This window comes from Cebus imitator, unplaced genomic scaffold (genome assembly GCF_001604975.1).
Source record: "Cebus imitator isolate Cc_AM_T3 unplaced genomic scaffold, Cebus_imitator-1.0 Scaffold320, whole genome shotgun sequence".
Lineage (NCBI taxonomy): Eukaryota > Metazoa > Chordata > Mammalia > Primates > Cebidae > Cebus > Cebus imitator.
Window position 1 is genome coordinate 1666564 of NW_016107635.1, and position 16122 is coordinate 1682685.

Consider the following 16122-nt stretch of genomic DNA (forward strand, 5'->3'; position numbering starts at 1 on the left):
TTTTTAAAAAGAATCCAAGATTCTTGAGCTACTCTCTAGAGCCCCCAGTCACTGGCCTAGATGCTTTCCACTGCTTTTTCTCTGCTGTCCGCTTATGGCAGGTTGAATTGTGGTCCCTACAAGACATGTCTACCTGGAACCTCAGAATGTGCCTTACATGGAAAAAGGCTCTTTGCAGATGCATTTAAGTTCAGGATCTCAAGATGAGATCATCCTCTGTTTAGCATAGGCCCTGAAGCCAGTGACTGGTGTCCTTATAAGAGAAAAACAGAGGAGGATGTGAGGCCAACAGGGACTGGGGCAATGCACGTATAAGACTAGGAACTAGGAACTTCGAGGATTGCCGACAGCCCCCCGAGGCTAAGAGGAAGCCAAAGAACAGAGTAGATTCTCCCTCAGACTTCCAGAAGAAACCCATGCTGCAATACCTTGATTTTAGAATTCTGGCCTTAAACTGAGAGAGAATAACTTTCTGCTATTTTTAAGCCACCGAGTTTGAGGTAATTTGTTACAGCAGCCACGGAAAACTAATATCCCCCTCCCGGGGTGCCCTTCCTCGCATCCTGCACATGGTGAGAACTTATTCTATTTTTTTTTTTTTCGAGACTCAGTATTAGTACAGCCTCCAGCCTGTGTGGAAGCATTCTTGACCGAACTCCCGGAACAGGATTTGCACAAACCTCTTTGATGTTCTTAAGTGTGTATACCTCCATCAAGTTCATCACAGCATCTGTAACTCATTTTTTAAGTTACTTTCTCTCTCCCCTAGCAGATCAGTGTTTGTCTGGAGCATGAACCAGCTGTGTTTCAGTTCTGGGTACTAAAGCCAATTGTATACTTGGTCCATAAAGTTGTTGAGGAAATGTCTGTTGAATAAACATGAGTATAAATAAATGACATAATCCTTGTTCTCTTACTCCTTTGTCAGTTATAGAACCCACACCCATTGCAGCTCTTTGCCCATCTATCAACCTTTCCTCCTCCCTAACTTGAAGTCTATCAAAGAGACAGATTTTCAGGCCCAGATATGGGTAGTACAATGTCAAAAATAAAAGCACCAGCTCTGGGGTCAAACAGACATATTCTCTGATTCTGTTACTTCCTAGTGAGTACCTTAATGTCTCTGAACCTTATCTTTAAAATGCAGGTAGAAGATTAAATGAGATAATTCATGTAATGTGGTCAATTACTCCACTCAGAAGCACATCACTCCCATTTTACAGATTAAGACATTGAATCAAGAGAGGTGGATTGTTGAGGATTGCACAGAGAGTAAGTGCCACTTCAGGACTTGAAATTCATACTGTTCAAGTCCATGTCCCTAAACACTACATTACACAGAATTATGGGGTCCCCTACAAGATTTCCCCCAGTCCGTTTGCTAAGTAATCACAAATTATTCTATTGTTTCCAAGAATGAAGCATCTTTGGAATACCACACATCCTTGAATTTATTTTGTTTGGTATTCCAGCTCCTTGGGAGACTTCTAAATTCATATCTAATACATAATTCTCTAGTCTCAGCTGGTTTGAGACACTGTGGATCGCAATGCTGGGAGTATGAAAACAAATGCCTTCTGCCCAAACCATCATTTTTTAATTACAAATCACTCTGTCAATTTGGAAGTGCTTCCCTTTGGATGCGAACATCTTGCAGTCTGGCACTAGTTAGAGCTGGGAAGAAACTGAGGGAGGATCCGTGGGGAGAGGAGAAGATGAGGGGAACAATGAATCAAGAAGGGAGGAAGGAGAAAGACAATGGAATCATCAATTTGAACAGACGTTTGAGCTCATCTAGGTCAAGGCTCTGTGTGGCATGGTTCCAGGGACTCTGATTCCCATGGATCTATGGACTGGCATCCAAGTAGTGGAACAGTGGCTCCTGAAGTTGTGAAATATCATGACACAAGGTGCAACTTTTTTTTTAAAGCAGTGGGTGAAACTAAGGTATATAGAATTGAAGTAGCTCCACTAACAAGCATCAGCAAGGTAAGGGCAGAACTAAAAACTCGGGATTCTAATTCAGTGCTCTGTAGCATACAAATGGTTAGGTATCCAAATATAAAAGAAAACATACAGGTATGGACAAAGAGTGATTTGCAGATAAGGCAAAACAGAGTTAAGACTTGAAAGAGGGAAAACAAGATGAAGAAGGAATACAGAGATGAAGAGAGATCAAGACGATATCTACAAAGGAGAAAAGGAGGGACAGAGAACAAGACAGTGGCAGAGAATCTGTGAAAAACAGAGAAAGTCAAAGACAATATAGTGCAGTGTGAATCCAAACAAAATGCAAGAGAAAGACTGCCGAAATAAAAATGCACGGTTAGAGAACTGGTTAGTAACTCTCCAATGAAATTATCTAATCCATCTCCCTTGCTGGTATGCATGAGGTCCTGGCTTCTTAATAAGTCCCCTCATTTCCTATGACCAGGCCTGGCTGACCTCCGTCATCACTCACTCTCCTCAGGTTCCTGCCTCCAGGGGTGTCTTCTGCAGGGACTGTCCTGCTTTTCCACTCCACTCCTGGATAGTGCTCGGTTCATTCCACCTAATCCTTTGCAATATCATCTCTTTCAGAAAATCCTCCTAGCATCTCTTCCTACTGTCCATCCTCCATTCTAGTCAGGGTTGGGAGACCCTATTCTGAATTCCACGACACCCCACAAACTCCCATTATATTATTTATCACAATGGACTGTAAATCTCTGTTTTAATGTTATCCTTTTTTTTTAACCCCAACAAAATGTAAATATCCTAGGGCCAGGAATTAGGTAGGGTTCATCTTATATCTCTAGCAATCTACCGCAGGGTGAAAAATACACCACACACTCAATGCATGACTGATGAATGAATGAATGGACAAATCACTCCTTCTCTCAGGAGTGACAAATTATGTCAACATCCACTGGGGGGTGCTCTTGGGTAACTCGAGCAATGGGCCTGGGGGAGCAGGCAGTCTATTTCTCTGTTACCAAACCTCAGCAAAGCAGAGAAGGCAAAAGTGATACCAAACTGGAGAAATCCTTCTAGACTTCACCAGGTGAAGCTGAGAATGGAACAAAGCCTGCCCTAGTGGATGAAAGACTAAAATGAAAGTCACAGAAAATGGACTCGAGTCTATGGAACTGGTTAGCTCTGTGGTATGGGGGAGTCACTCATCACTGAAGGGCAACAGTTCACTTGATTCACACAAGCCCAGGTGATGGCCATTATTATCCCCAGCCCTCACCTGCCGGGAATAGAAGGTTGAATGAGCAAGACAGCGTTCTGTTCTATCGGGGGGAAAAAACCTTAATAGTACAGGAATGAGGTTATCTGGGATTCTTATTCTAATTGCCAACATGTATTGCATATTTTCTATGTCAAACATGATTCCAAGCACTAGCAATACAGGTCTGAGCAAGTCGCTGCCCCTGTCTCCCATTCTCTAAAGGAGGAGGAGTAGAGACATTCAGGACTAACCATAATTTTAAGAAAGGAGTAAGGGCTTGATGACAAAAGAGATATAGGTAGCATGCCATGATGGTGACATTTAGTCTGAGGGATCAGGGAAAGCTTCAGAAAGGTGGTGACAGACCTACCAGGACATTTAAGTTTTATTAGACAGAGCTGGGTCAACATGATACCCTAGGCTGATGGAACAGCCCAGCAGACACTAGCAGGCAAAGATGTGCAGGGTGTGTTTGTGGAAGTGTGAGCAGAAGACGGAATGGAAGTAAAGGCTACAGAGGCGGATTTGGCTAATATTAACAGCAGGCAGGATGTGCTGTCAGAACAGCAGAAGTGGCAATAGTGGGGGTGGAAGTGGCTCAGCCACAGGGGCCACAGTAGCAGCTGCTTTGATGGTGCAGAATGCCAAGGACTATACTAAGGGCTGTGTATACAATACCTCTTTCAGTCCTAAATATCTATGTATCTATCTATATATTATATAAAGACACATACATATGTACGTGCATGTATGTGTACATTTATGTATATGCTTAGGAATGCCTATTTTATCAACATGCAGTTTTTATTTCCATTTCTTAAGTGAAGACCATGAGACACAGAGGGGTTAAGTAACATATCCAAGGTGAGTAAGCAGTGAAGCCATGATCTACACCGAGGTCTGTAAATTTCCAGCGGCTGTGCTTTTAAATGCTATGCTATACCTCACCCACTGTCAGGCTAAGAAGTTGAGAATTTATCACAAAGGCCAAGAGGGAGCCATCAGAGGTATCTGATGGAATGACACAATCTAACAAATGTTTTCAGAGGATGACTCTGGGGTGACTCCTACCCCAACAGCCTTGGGCGATCCCTGCCCTCCTATTCTTAATGGAGCTCCTTCTGGGGCAAGAAGGGGTGGACATGGTCCATTTGTAGCAATCCTCAAATCTCCCAAAGGAGTTCAGGATGAGCCCAGCTCCTCTGACAAATGCTCCAGCCTCCCCCAGCCCCAGAGAGTGATTTATCAGCGCAGCGTCAGCGCCTCTGCCCAGCAGCCTGTGATCCAAGGCTGGCGGCCCAGGCTGGGGTTTTTAATTAGCTGAGAGAGGGAAGAGTCAAGCCCTCTCAGATGGAAAGAAAGAGAGACACCAAGAAGGCTCATAAATCCTGAACCAAGGACCCATCGACTAGAGTCTGGCAGTGGTGGGCAGATGGAGGGGGAGGGGTAGGGGTAGGGGGAGGAGGGGACAGACTGACCGTCTTTTTGGCAATTTCATGGTCTCCCTTGCATTCTGGTCCAGACACTACAGGGAGAATGGGAATTCACATTACCTTTTACACAGGAACCCCTGGGATGCACCCTTTTCTCCTGCGACTTTGTGACCAGAAGTCAGGGCATCTCATTTTTAGCTCCGTCTTTACTGAGCTTCTACATAATTTGAGATAAAAATCACAACAGAAAAGCTTTCAGGCTTTGGAGTTAGATACAAGCTTAATTCTGTGTTCCATGCTGCTTACTAAAACTAACTCAGGCAAGTTGCTTTTCCTCTCTGTATCTCAGTTTTCTCATCCATAAAGTCAGAATAAGATCTCATATTGCAAGGGCTAAATGAGACAGCACAGGTAAATTACCTGTGTTAAGAAGAAAGCCTCCACCAGTCTCCTGAAGGGACCTTCAGCAGGCATCCCACCATTTAATTACAAGGTCATTTTGGATCACAAGACTCATACTGAAAGCCTGCTCCATGGACTCTGGGAATACAGAGTTGAGTGAAGCAGTCTCTGCCCTTTCAGGCTTCAGAGTCTGGTTGGAACAGACAATGAGATGGGCGGTTACAGAGAGTATGAGAAAGGGCTGTGATTGGGGGTAGTAGTGAATTCCGTGCTGGCACAAAGGAAGGGCACCCGCCGAGCTTACTGGAGTCCTGGTAAGCATGCTGGGATGGGAAGAGCTGAACTGAGTTTTAAAGAACAAGATGACACTGTCGAGAGTAAAAAGGCAAGAGAAGATATTACAGACAGAGGGGACTGTATGAATAGAGAAAGATGGAGCAGAATGGCGAGCACACTGTAGGTCCTCAAAATAATTTCTGTTGAATAAAGGAAAGAAGGAAGGAGAAAAAGAGGGAGGGAAAGAAGGGAGGGATTCATCTCATTGGAAGTTTGAGGGGCAGAGAGTTAGAGATGACACTGGCTAAGTGATGTGGACTTTATGATAATGACAAGGAGAAGCCATCAGAAGGTTTCAACAGAAAGTGTTTTCAGATATGTGTGGTAGAAAGGTCACTTTAACTTTTGGAAGCTGGGATGAAAAGGACAAGAGTGGGGTAAAGGAGACCAGTTAGGAAACTGTTAACAATAATTTAGGTGAAGATGACACCATTTGGTTTAAGGCAGGGGCAGTGGGGATGGAGTGAGAGAGCATCTCCTGTAATACAGGAAGTAGTCACAAGCCACACCCGCTTACCTGCCTCATGTGGTCCAGCCCCATCACCATGGCAACAGCCTCTTTAACATCCCTGGCCACAGAGAGATAACAACTCTTACATCTGTTCCTGGAGGTTCTGCCTCTATTTTTTTCTTCCTTTCTTTTTCTTCTTTTTTTCCCTTTGATTGTATCTGATCCAGCCTCACTGGGTAATTGAGTGTTTGAGAGTGAAAAATTATCTCAGCAGCTTGGCCCTTATCTTGACAGCAAAGCAGCACTTTTAATTTAATTTTGTTCAGAGATGCATGGGTAACAAATTTCACTAATCGCCCGGCTGTCGCCCTCCGCATGGTAACGAGCCGTTTGTTACCAGGCAGCCCAGCGTAAATACATGTGGGAGAGCAGGATGGGAGAGAGACAGAGGTTGGGAGGAAACAAGGGACAGACACATCAGCATGAGCCAGGCTTGGGATCCACCATCAGGTGGAGAAACAGAGATGAAAGCCCAACTGCATTAGCACAAAAGGAGGAGCTTTGGAGTGAGACTCGCTGGAGTTTCTGCCCTTGTTCTGCCTCCTATCTGGGTGAAATTCTGAACAAGTGACTTAAACTTTCTGTATGTTAGGGTTCTTATCTGTGAGGTGAGGTGGGATGTTCATAACCTCTACTTCTCTGGGTTGTTGTGAGAGTTCAATGAGGGGCTATAAAGTAAGTAAACAATATCCTGGCCGGGCATGGTGGCTCATACTTGTAATCCCAGCACTTTGGGAGGCCGAGGCAGGTGAATTGCTTAAGCCCAGGAGTTCAAGACCAGCCTGGGCAACATGGCAAAACCCCATCACTACTTAAAATACAAAAATTGGCAAGGCATGGTGGCAGGTACCTGTAATTCCAGTTACTTGGGAGGCTGAGATAGGAGAATCGCTTGAACCTGGCAGGTAGAGGCTGCAGTGAGTTGAGTGTCACTGCACTCAAGCCTGGGCAACAGAGCGCCACTCTGTCAAAATATAAATATACTTCCTAAGAATGATGCCATGATATTCTTGAGGCTGCTAAGGACCTTAAAAAAAAAACCTGACCCTTCCTCCAATGTTTGAAATACTTTCAGAAAATCCTCCTCAGATTATTGCTTGAATTTTGCTTGCATTCATCGAATGATGGGGAACTCACTCACTATGGAAGCAGACAAGAACTCTGACTCTCAGAATTGTCTTGCTTATGCTGATATGTAATATGCATCCTTCAAGCTCCATCCTAGGTTAGCCCAGCCCTGCAGTCTTGACTTCTTGCTCTTCTGTAAAGAGCAAATGTACCCTCCTTCCTATGTGAGCTCCTCCCTTAGATTTGTATATAGATATAATATTGTGTCTCACCACACCCAAGTCTTCTTGTTTCCAGCTAAAAGTATCCTGTAGAATATCAGAGCTAGAATAGCCTTTATAAGTCTCATGGCACAACATTACACTTTATATATTAGGAAACTGAGGTCCAAAAATAGGAAGAAAATTGAAAAAGTTGTTATTTTTTGAGCACTTATTATGTTTTCTCCTTGTTTTCAGATTTCCATTATTATTTCATCAGGCATCTGTATGTATATTTTTCTCCACTGAAGAGAAAAGCTCCATCCTTGATTTATGGTCTTTCTGTTTCTTAAAGCACTTACTCCAAAGCACTTTGGCCATGGACACACGATTCACACTGCATTGTCTTACTTTTGTTACAAAATAAAAACAAAAAGTACCTTGTTATTAGAAGCTTTGCATTGAAGAATCAGGAAAGAAATTACAGAATTATAGTCTATTTAACCAAAGAGAAGCTGAGGCCAAAGAATTTAATTGATCTAATATTCTCTATTATTTATTGCACCCTCTATAGCTTGAAAATGCCTGGAGAGAAGAGACCACTAGTCCAACTGATCTATGCCTTGGTTCCTTAAGGCAATGATTCTCAGCTATGGCTGCTCCTGGAAAGTTTTTAAAAAGAAGGGTGGGTGCAGTGGCTCACACCTGTAATCCCAGCACATCCGGAGGCCAGGCGGGAGGTTCACTGAAGTCCAGGAGTTTGAGACCAGCGTGGGCAACATAGCGAAATCCTGCCTCTACAAATAATTTTTAAAAAATTAGCTGGGTGTGGTGGTGTGTAACTGTGGTCCCAGCTACCTGGGGGACTGAGGAAGGAGGATTGCCTGAGGCTGGGAGGTCAAGGCTGACATGAGCTGTGATGATGGTACCCCTATACTCCAGCCTGGGTGACAGAGTGAGACCCTGTCTCGAGAGAGAATAAGATGAAGAAAAGAAGAAAGAGAGACAGAGGAGAGAGAGAGAGAGGAGAGAGGAGAGAGGAGAGAGAGAGAGAGAGAGGAAGAGAGGAAGAGAGGAAGAGAGGAAGAAGAGAGGAAGAGAGGGAGGGAGGGAGGGAGGGAGGGAGGGAGGGAGGGAGGAACCAGCATGCCCAGGCTCTACCCAAGCCTATTAAATCAAACTCTGGACTGAGGTCCAAAGTTAGGTATTTGTCATTTAAACCTAAGTGTGTTTACCATGCAGACAGGGTTGGGAACCATGATACAAGGGGAAAGAGTCCTTTACTCGCAACATCATGCTTCAAGGACAGAGAAAAAGACATCGTTCTCATGGCACAGAACGCTTTCCGACTGGATATTTACTTTTAATTTTTCTTTCTCTTTCTTCTATTTTTTTCACAATTAAGTAAAGGTGAGATATATTCATACCGCCAAGGATTCCAAGACCAGATACACGATGGCTTGAATAAACAAAAAGAGGGATGAACAATGTTTTTCAAGATTTCGGATCGATCCAAAGGTATAATAGACAATTGAGATCTGCTGCCCTAGTTACGGAAACACAGCCTCCTCGTGTGTAAGCTAAAGTGGTTGGAACTAAGGCTACCATTTGTTCATCATTTACCATCTTCTCCAGGACCTGTGCTAAGTTTGTTACTTGTATTATTACAATCTCGCCAGCACTCTTAGAAGAAGGAACTACAAGAATGGCTATTACACCGCTGAGGAAATCATGGGTTGGTTAGACTGACCTCCTAGAGTTCACACTGCCCAGGACACATAATTACGTGTAGGTTCTGACTCTGAAGACCACAAATAAACACTGCACATTAAACTACCTCCAGCAAATCCACCCACCTCACATCCCTTTCAGGAACAGGCAGAGGATAAATAACAAATAGAAGGGTAAATACATGCATAATATTTAACATTGTGATTCACCTACATATTTCTTTTTTAAATGAGTTCATTCATTTGTCCTTAAATAATTGTGGTTTGTAAATTCTGCCCTTCTTCAAAAACTCACGCTTCATTCACACTTACCTGGCTGTATAATATTCTCTCAAGTGGGTCCATCATCATTTCCTTAGTCATCCTCCTATTGTTGGACATTTGGGTTCATTCTAATTTTTCTGTATTAGAGATTATGCTACAATGACTATATTTAGGTTTAGAGTTTCAAGAAAAATGCACAGTGTCACAGAAAAAAAATGATAGTATAATGCCTAGTGAAAAAAAACACCAGTGTAAATGTGTGTGAAGATTATGGGTACAAGGATAAGAAACTGTGTGCAGGAAATGAGGATGGGGAAGAAATGAAATGAGCTCTTTAGATCTAGAAGGTTTTCATTCGTTTCTATTTTTCTACATTTCTTTAGTATAATTATTACATTACTTTATATTGGTTGAAGAAAATGTCAAAACAATGAGCATACCACCACCAATAAGGTTGAAACACTCAGGTCCACAGATGCCCTTAGAGCAGAGAGATGAGCTTAGGAGTCAATGGTCTTGACTTCTTTCACAGACAGAAACCTAGGAAGAAGTTTCCTAAGGGCTGGAGCCATGTCTTGCTAACTCTTGACACGCCAGAGAACCACACCGTTCCTAGAATCTACAATGTGTGTTAAACGAACACAAGCATACAATTTCAGAGCTGTAAGAGGCCTCTGAGGCAATACATTCAAACATCACACCCAAGTTTAATAGAAAGAGAGCCAAGGGGACTTGCCCAAGTTTCTCCAGCATTTTAGCTCCCAAATCAGGGCTGAGGCCATTTTTTCTAAAGTCTACTCCACTTAGAAGAGGCAGATGGCAAATCTGCCCAGTGGGAGCCGTGGAAGAAAAGCCCTTTGCCAGTTTAACACAGAATGGGTTTGACTGAGTGACTTGGGGTACTGCACATTGTTATACACACTGAGTGCCTTGCATTGTTAGTTACAAATCTCCCCTGAATCCACTTGGTCCGTAGTCTCTCAGCTGTTCTCATGACAAACGCCTCTGGGCGGTGGTATCTGTCTTCTTCACATGGAGCACTAGTTTTATTTGCATCAAAGATGTTGAGGGAAGGACATTTTCTACCCAGAATCCATGAGTAAGAAACATACCCTCAGCTCTTTCACTTTCCAGTCTACACCCTCTCCCACAATAGTTTCCTACTCTCATGCCTTTATTTACCACCATGTAGGAGGTGGAATTTTAAAATAGCCTCCAACATACCCACCCCCTGCACACTCTCTGTATATTTCCCTTAATGTGAGTGCCACTGTGACTGTGATAGGGTATCACTCCAGAATTAGGTTACTTTCTATGACAAGGGTGAAAGGATTTTGCAAATGCACTAAAATTATCAAATCAGTTGACTTTGAGTTCATCAAAAAAAGTTCATCTTGGGTAGGCCTGGCTGAATCAAGTGAGCCCTTAAAAGAGACTAGGTCCTTGAAGGAAGAGAGTCCAAGTGTGATGACCTCCTGCTGGCCTTGGATAAGCATGTTGTGAGCCACCTACAGGGGAGGCACGCGGCAAGGGCTTCAGAGTGGCCTCTAAGATCTGAGTCTGGTCCCTGCTGACAGCAGGCAGGAAAACAGGTGCATCACTCACACAGCTACAAGGAAATGAATTCTACCAACAACCACATACACTTGGAAGAGGACCCTGCATGTCCGTTGCAATGGCAGTCCACTGACCCCTTGGTTTTAGACGCTTACATGAACTTGAGTAAAGAACCCAGTTATGCCATGACTGGACTTTGATCTACAAAACTGGGAGTTAATACATGCATGTTGTTTGAAGCTGCTATGTTTGTATCAACTGGTTACTCATAGAAAACTGATATACGACCACTGAGGTCTGACTCCCACACTCTCCCCTCGACTGGAACACTTCTGACCTCAGACCTGCTTGGCATTGTCACCATCTGAATGGCTCACAGGCACCTCAAGGCAGCAGCTCCAGAATCCAGCTCATCTTTTTCTCTCCTGAGCACCTACTCCTCCCTCCTTGCCTGGCTATGTGATTCTCCCAGCTCCTATGCTGGAAACCAGTATTCATTTCCAGCAAGCTTCAGTGGCTCACCTTCTTGGAGCCAGTCTGTCACTGGGTTCCTCTAACTGTATTTTTAACATGTTCCTGATATCCAAACCCTACCATGCCCACCCAGAGTGTCCCCATTGTACCCCAATAGCCTCCTAACTAGTCTCCCTGCCTTCAGTCTTTCTTCCAGTTCTTTCTCTTCGGTAGGAAGAGTAATCTTCCTAAAACAGACATGAAGTAATAGATCCCTTCCTTCAACAATAGATCCCTTCCTGGCAGAGGTGGGCAGATCACCTGAGGTCAGGAATTCAAGATAAGCCTGGCCAACAAGGTGAAACACCATCTCTACTAAACATATAAAAAATTAGCTGGGTGTGGTGGTGCATGCCTGTGTCCCAGCTACTAGAGAGGCTGAGGCACGAGAATCGCTTGAACCTGGGAGGCAGAGGTTGCAGTGAGTTGAGATTGTGCCACTGCACTCTAGCCTGGGTGACAGAGTGAGACTGTCTCAAAAAAACAAAATAAAACAAAACAAAATAAAAAACACCCTTCTTAGACTTGCCATTTCACGGTAGGTTCAAGGGTAAACTTTTTTCTGCTCACAGGGACATGCCTTTTTTTTTTTTTTTGAGATAAAGACTTACTCTGTCTCCAGACTGGAGTGCAGTGGTGCAATCTCAGCTCACTGCAACCTCCGCCTCTGGGCTCAAACAATTCTGTTTCAGCTTCCCGAATAGCTGGGACAACAGGTGTGCGCCACACCCAAATAAGTTTTGTATTTTTTGTAGAGACGGGGTTTTACCATGTTGGCCAGGATGGTCTCTATTTCTTGACCTCGTGATCTGCCCACCTTGGCCTCCCAAAGTGCTGGGATTACAGGCATGAGCCACCGAGCCACCGGGCCCAGCCCATGCCATTTTTTAGAAGTTGGCCATCTCCCATCGATCTTTCAGGTATAAGCTTTCAGGTAGTATCAGCTTCTCAAAGCTATAGCTCATGAGTCTCCTGATTACATTAGTTCCTCTTTTCATCAGAGGCAGTCCTCACAGTTTGGAATAATATATTCATTCGAGTGTCTATTTGTGAAATACACTCTCCCTTCCCTTTTTCCTCTGGCATAACTAGAAATTTCATAAGGAAAGCCACCCTATTGGTCTATTTCCCACCATGTTTCTGGTCTTTAGCAAAGAGTCTCAGCAGAATTAGATATTTAGCAAACATTAGTTGATTATGCAAATGAAAAAAATGAATAAACTTAGCATTTAGTCAAAGCCTTTCTCAATCTAGCTGAATTTATCCTTCCCAGACTTTTTTTCACTGTCTTCCTTCACATATCTTATATTCTAATAACACATGACACCATTTAACCATCACAAAAACCCTGTGAGATAGAATTATCATTTCCATTTTTGAGAGGAGGAAATCCAGGCCTGGGAACATACATTCGCTTGCCCAAAATCTCCCAAAGTGAAAGTCAGAGTTAAATAAGGTCATGCACGCAAGCATCTCACACAGCCGGTGACATACTGCGGGTGCCCATGAACAGTGGTATGTCATGGGCTGTTTATCTGGAAAAGAGTTTTTCGGGAGTAAGAGAACCTGGCCATCTCACAGGATTGGGAAGAAAGGGGATGACAGAGTGTTCTTGCTTGGGGCGGGAAGCAAAGAGTCACAGTCTCTCATTCTAAGGAAAGGCGGGTGGGGGAATCCTGCTGAGCCTAGTTGGAAAACAAGAAAGCGAGAGAGACTGATTATTCCTTCTTGCTAGTGTAAGCAACTAAAACGACATGTTTGCTTTATCGCCTTTGGTCTCCCATTTGATTCCTGACAGCCATCTCCCTCCCTTCGATGGCGGGCTGTCAGGTGCTGAGCTGCCTGGCATTGCACAGGAAGAGGAGTACAGAGAACAATTTAAACAGTATTTCAGGGACCGTCATGGCTGGGGGAGGGAGTTTTTGTAGTTAGCTGGCTTTCTTTCTGCATTCAAGGAACCCTTATTTGTCAAAACTGCTTGATGTTTCTGTGGGTTTGAGCAGAAGTAGTTCAGAAGGGATCTTTAAGGAAAAAGAAAGCCAATGTCTATTTTCTTTGAGGTTTGAAGGAAGGGAGAGAAGAGAGACAGATAGGAGCTTTTTAAGCCCATAACAATTTCTGAATACATAATTTTCTCTTCTCTAATGTCTCATTAAATAGGGTCAAATGCAGATGTAGATCAAAGCTAGGCTTCTGTATTTTACTACATTTTAACTCCCAGTTTCTCTGTCCATGAGAGAAACTAGAGTCTCTCCAGAAAGCCTGTATGAACTACTAGAACCTTCTGGAGGAAGGTGTTCACTCCTACAAAATCACAAACAGCTAAATATTTGAGCAAGAGTTATGATAAGCAAAAAAAAAAAAAGCAAAAAATCTACAAGGTTCTCCTAGGGGACAGTTCTGGGGGACTGTGACCACGAACAGTTTTTGGAGTCAACCAAACCCCAATTCAAGCCACAGCTATGCACTTATTGGTTCCATTATCTTGAAGAAGCTTCTCTGCTTAGTTTCAGTTTTGTTCTTTCAAATAGAGACAAGAACAACAACTGGTTGCTAGGCAGATCAGTGAATGTGCAATAGACCTGACACAAAAGTGACACTCAGCACATGGTTGCTCTAAGTAGTTATTCCCCTTATCATTGTTATCCAAGTTCTAGGCTTGGGAAATGGGGGGATACACTCCATAGGGACCCAAAGCCAGCATAGGAATTGAAAGGCGCTGTTGGCTCATATATATCCAGGAAGCTCCAGAGTGGTGGTTCTTAATGCTGGCTGATATTTAATAATTAGAATCTGGAAAGGATATTATAACCAGAGATTTGGCCAGACAGTTCCTTGAAACGGGGAGGAGGTTGATTCTTGGGATTGGCATTTTTAAAACTGATTCTGAGATTCATTTAGGCTAAAGAACTACCCAGCCCTGACAGCTCTTCTTCCCACACAGCTGAGAACACCTGCCCTACCATTGGTTCTGCCCTGATCTTGGTTCTAGAACTCATCATTCTTTCAAGTAGGAAGCAGCAGAGTACCCAGCCTCCTATTCAGGCCCTAAATATTCAGCTTCTCCAGCTGACCTTACTGTCTTCTGTTTCTGAAAAGGAATCCTCCTCATTGGGCCTTGGATGTTGTAGTTTGCTTCGTGCCTGCCTTCCCCACCCCCCATAACACTTCACCATCTAGTGCATCATCCTCGGGGAAGATACTGGATTGCTCAGACTATTTCTAGAAAATGGTCTTTGAATCACAGCCCGTGGCTAAGTTCCTACTTCTTACTGACAGTTCTCCCCAGTGGTGTGCTGGTAATTGTTTAACAATGGGCTCTCTGAGTAAGAGCAGGCAGCTTCCATTTTAAGTATTTTCCAGTTTCCATAGTATGAATCTTTCTCCCATGGCTGATTACAAGCTCCCAAAGTGGCATCACTCACAGCAGAGTTGGGACAAGATGAGCACAATAGGCTGTCAACAAACTGGAATGGGCTGGCCTCTGCACACCACTGCAAGTCCTCCTTGTTATATGTTTTCCTACGTGACCAAATACCAGGCCCCCACTGTTGGTGGTTCCCGGGGAGGGCTGGTCCCACAGATGCTGCTTTCTGTCCTCCATACTGAACTAACTTCTCAGGGCCTGAGCTGGTTCTGACCACCACTATTTCTGGTCCCAGCCCCTCCCAGGCTACCTTTCCTCACCATCACAGTAGTTACAGAGCTGACACCAGGAAGTTCTCAGGGATATGATCAGGCTTCCTGTGTCAGACACAGATACGGGTATCCTCTTCCTATCTCTTATTGAATACATACCTTGTGTCAGGCACTGTTGTATGCACTTTACAGGGTTTATCTCATTTACCCTTATAATGGCCTGAGTAGATTTTGAAATCCAATAGCTTAATACACACTCAAGCTTCTCTTACCTCATGGCAGCCTTAGGAAAGTGAGCCCTCTCAATTCTTAGTTTTTCCATCTATTAAACGGGGAGGAAAAAAAATCCCTTCTCCTGATATTGTTTAGAATAATATGAAATGATACATTTGGAGAGCACAGATCAGCATAGAGATAATTTAATAAAACTAATACAGTCTCTTCTGTTCTTTTCCTCTCTTTCATTTCTTGTTGAACCCATTTCTATTATGGACCCTAGAATGGTTTTATTGTGAACTCAGAGAGTGTCAAGTTCTATCTTGCTGGTCGACAGATAGGAAACTGAGGCCAAAAGCCTTGCTCAAAGCCCCTTAACCCAATGAGAGTACACGTAGGATTCAAACCCAAGTCGTAGGACTTCCAGTGATTTCATGACATTCTCTTGCTTTGCTCTTCCTCCTCCTGTCCCTCACCTAGCACTCTTTCCCCTGGCTTTCCACCCTGTCTTAACTCCCCCCTGCTTTCTCTATATCCATGTCCAGGCTCTGTAATAACCAGAGAAACTCACCCCCTGAAGGTGCTGGTACACTCACCTGTGGGTCCTCAAGCTAACAGTTTTCCTTGAGCCTCTAGTCATGTTGTCCTCAGTGGGAATCCCTGCATGGAGGGAATAGCAGGCCAACCTGCCCCACATCGCTGAGATCATTTCCTCTCCTTAAAGCCTAGCCCTCTCTTCCAGGTTACTCTGGCTACAGGGCTTTAGAGGCTGACAGAATGCTAACTGATGTGTCTTCAGTGTTTACTCTGCTCTGAGTAGCGGGTCCTGGGGGTGTGCTCTGCCAGCTGGTAAAGGGTAGCCAGTAGATCTGCCCAGGAACAAGGCTACCTTTAGGCAAGAAGCAGAGGATGGTGAAGTGAAAAGCTGCATCACAATGTCCCCAAAAGGCTAGGCCTGCAAAACTCACATTTTCAACAAAAATGTTTATTGTTTTCTTTTCTTTCTTTCTTTTTTTCTCTCTTTTTTTTTTTTTTTTTT

At 43.8% G+C, this 16122-nt stretch overlaps 1 protein-coding gene across 4 annotated transcripts in view; it reads right to left on the reverse strand.

Annotated features, from left to right (window-relative positions):
* The window catches only part of ASTN2 (astrotactin 2), a 950477-nt gene that overhangs the window by 603175 nt on the left and 331180 nt on the right, over window positions 1-16122 (reverse strand). The window lies entirely within an intron of this gene.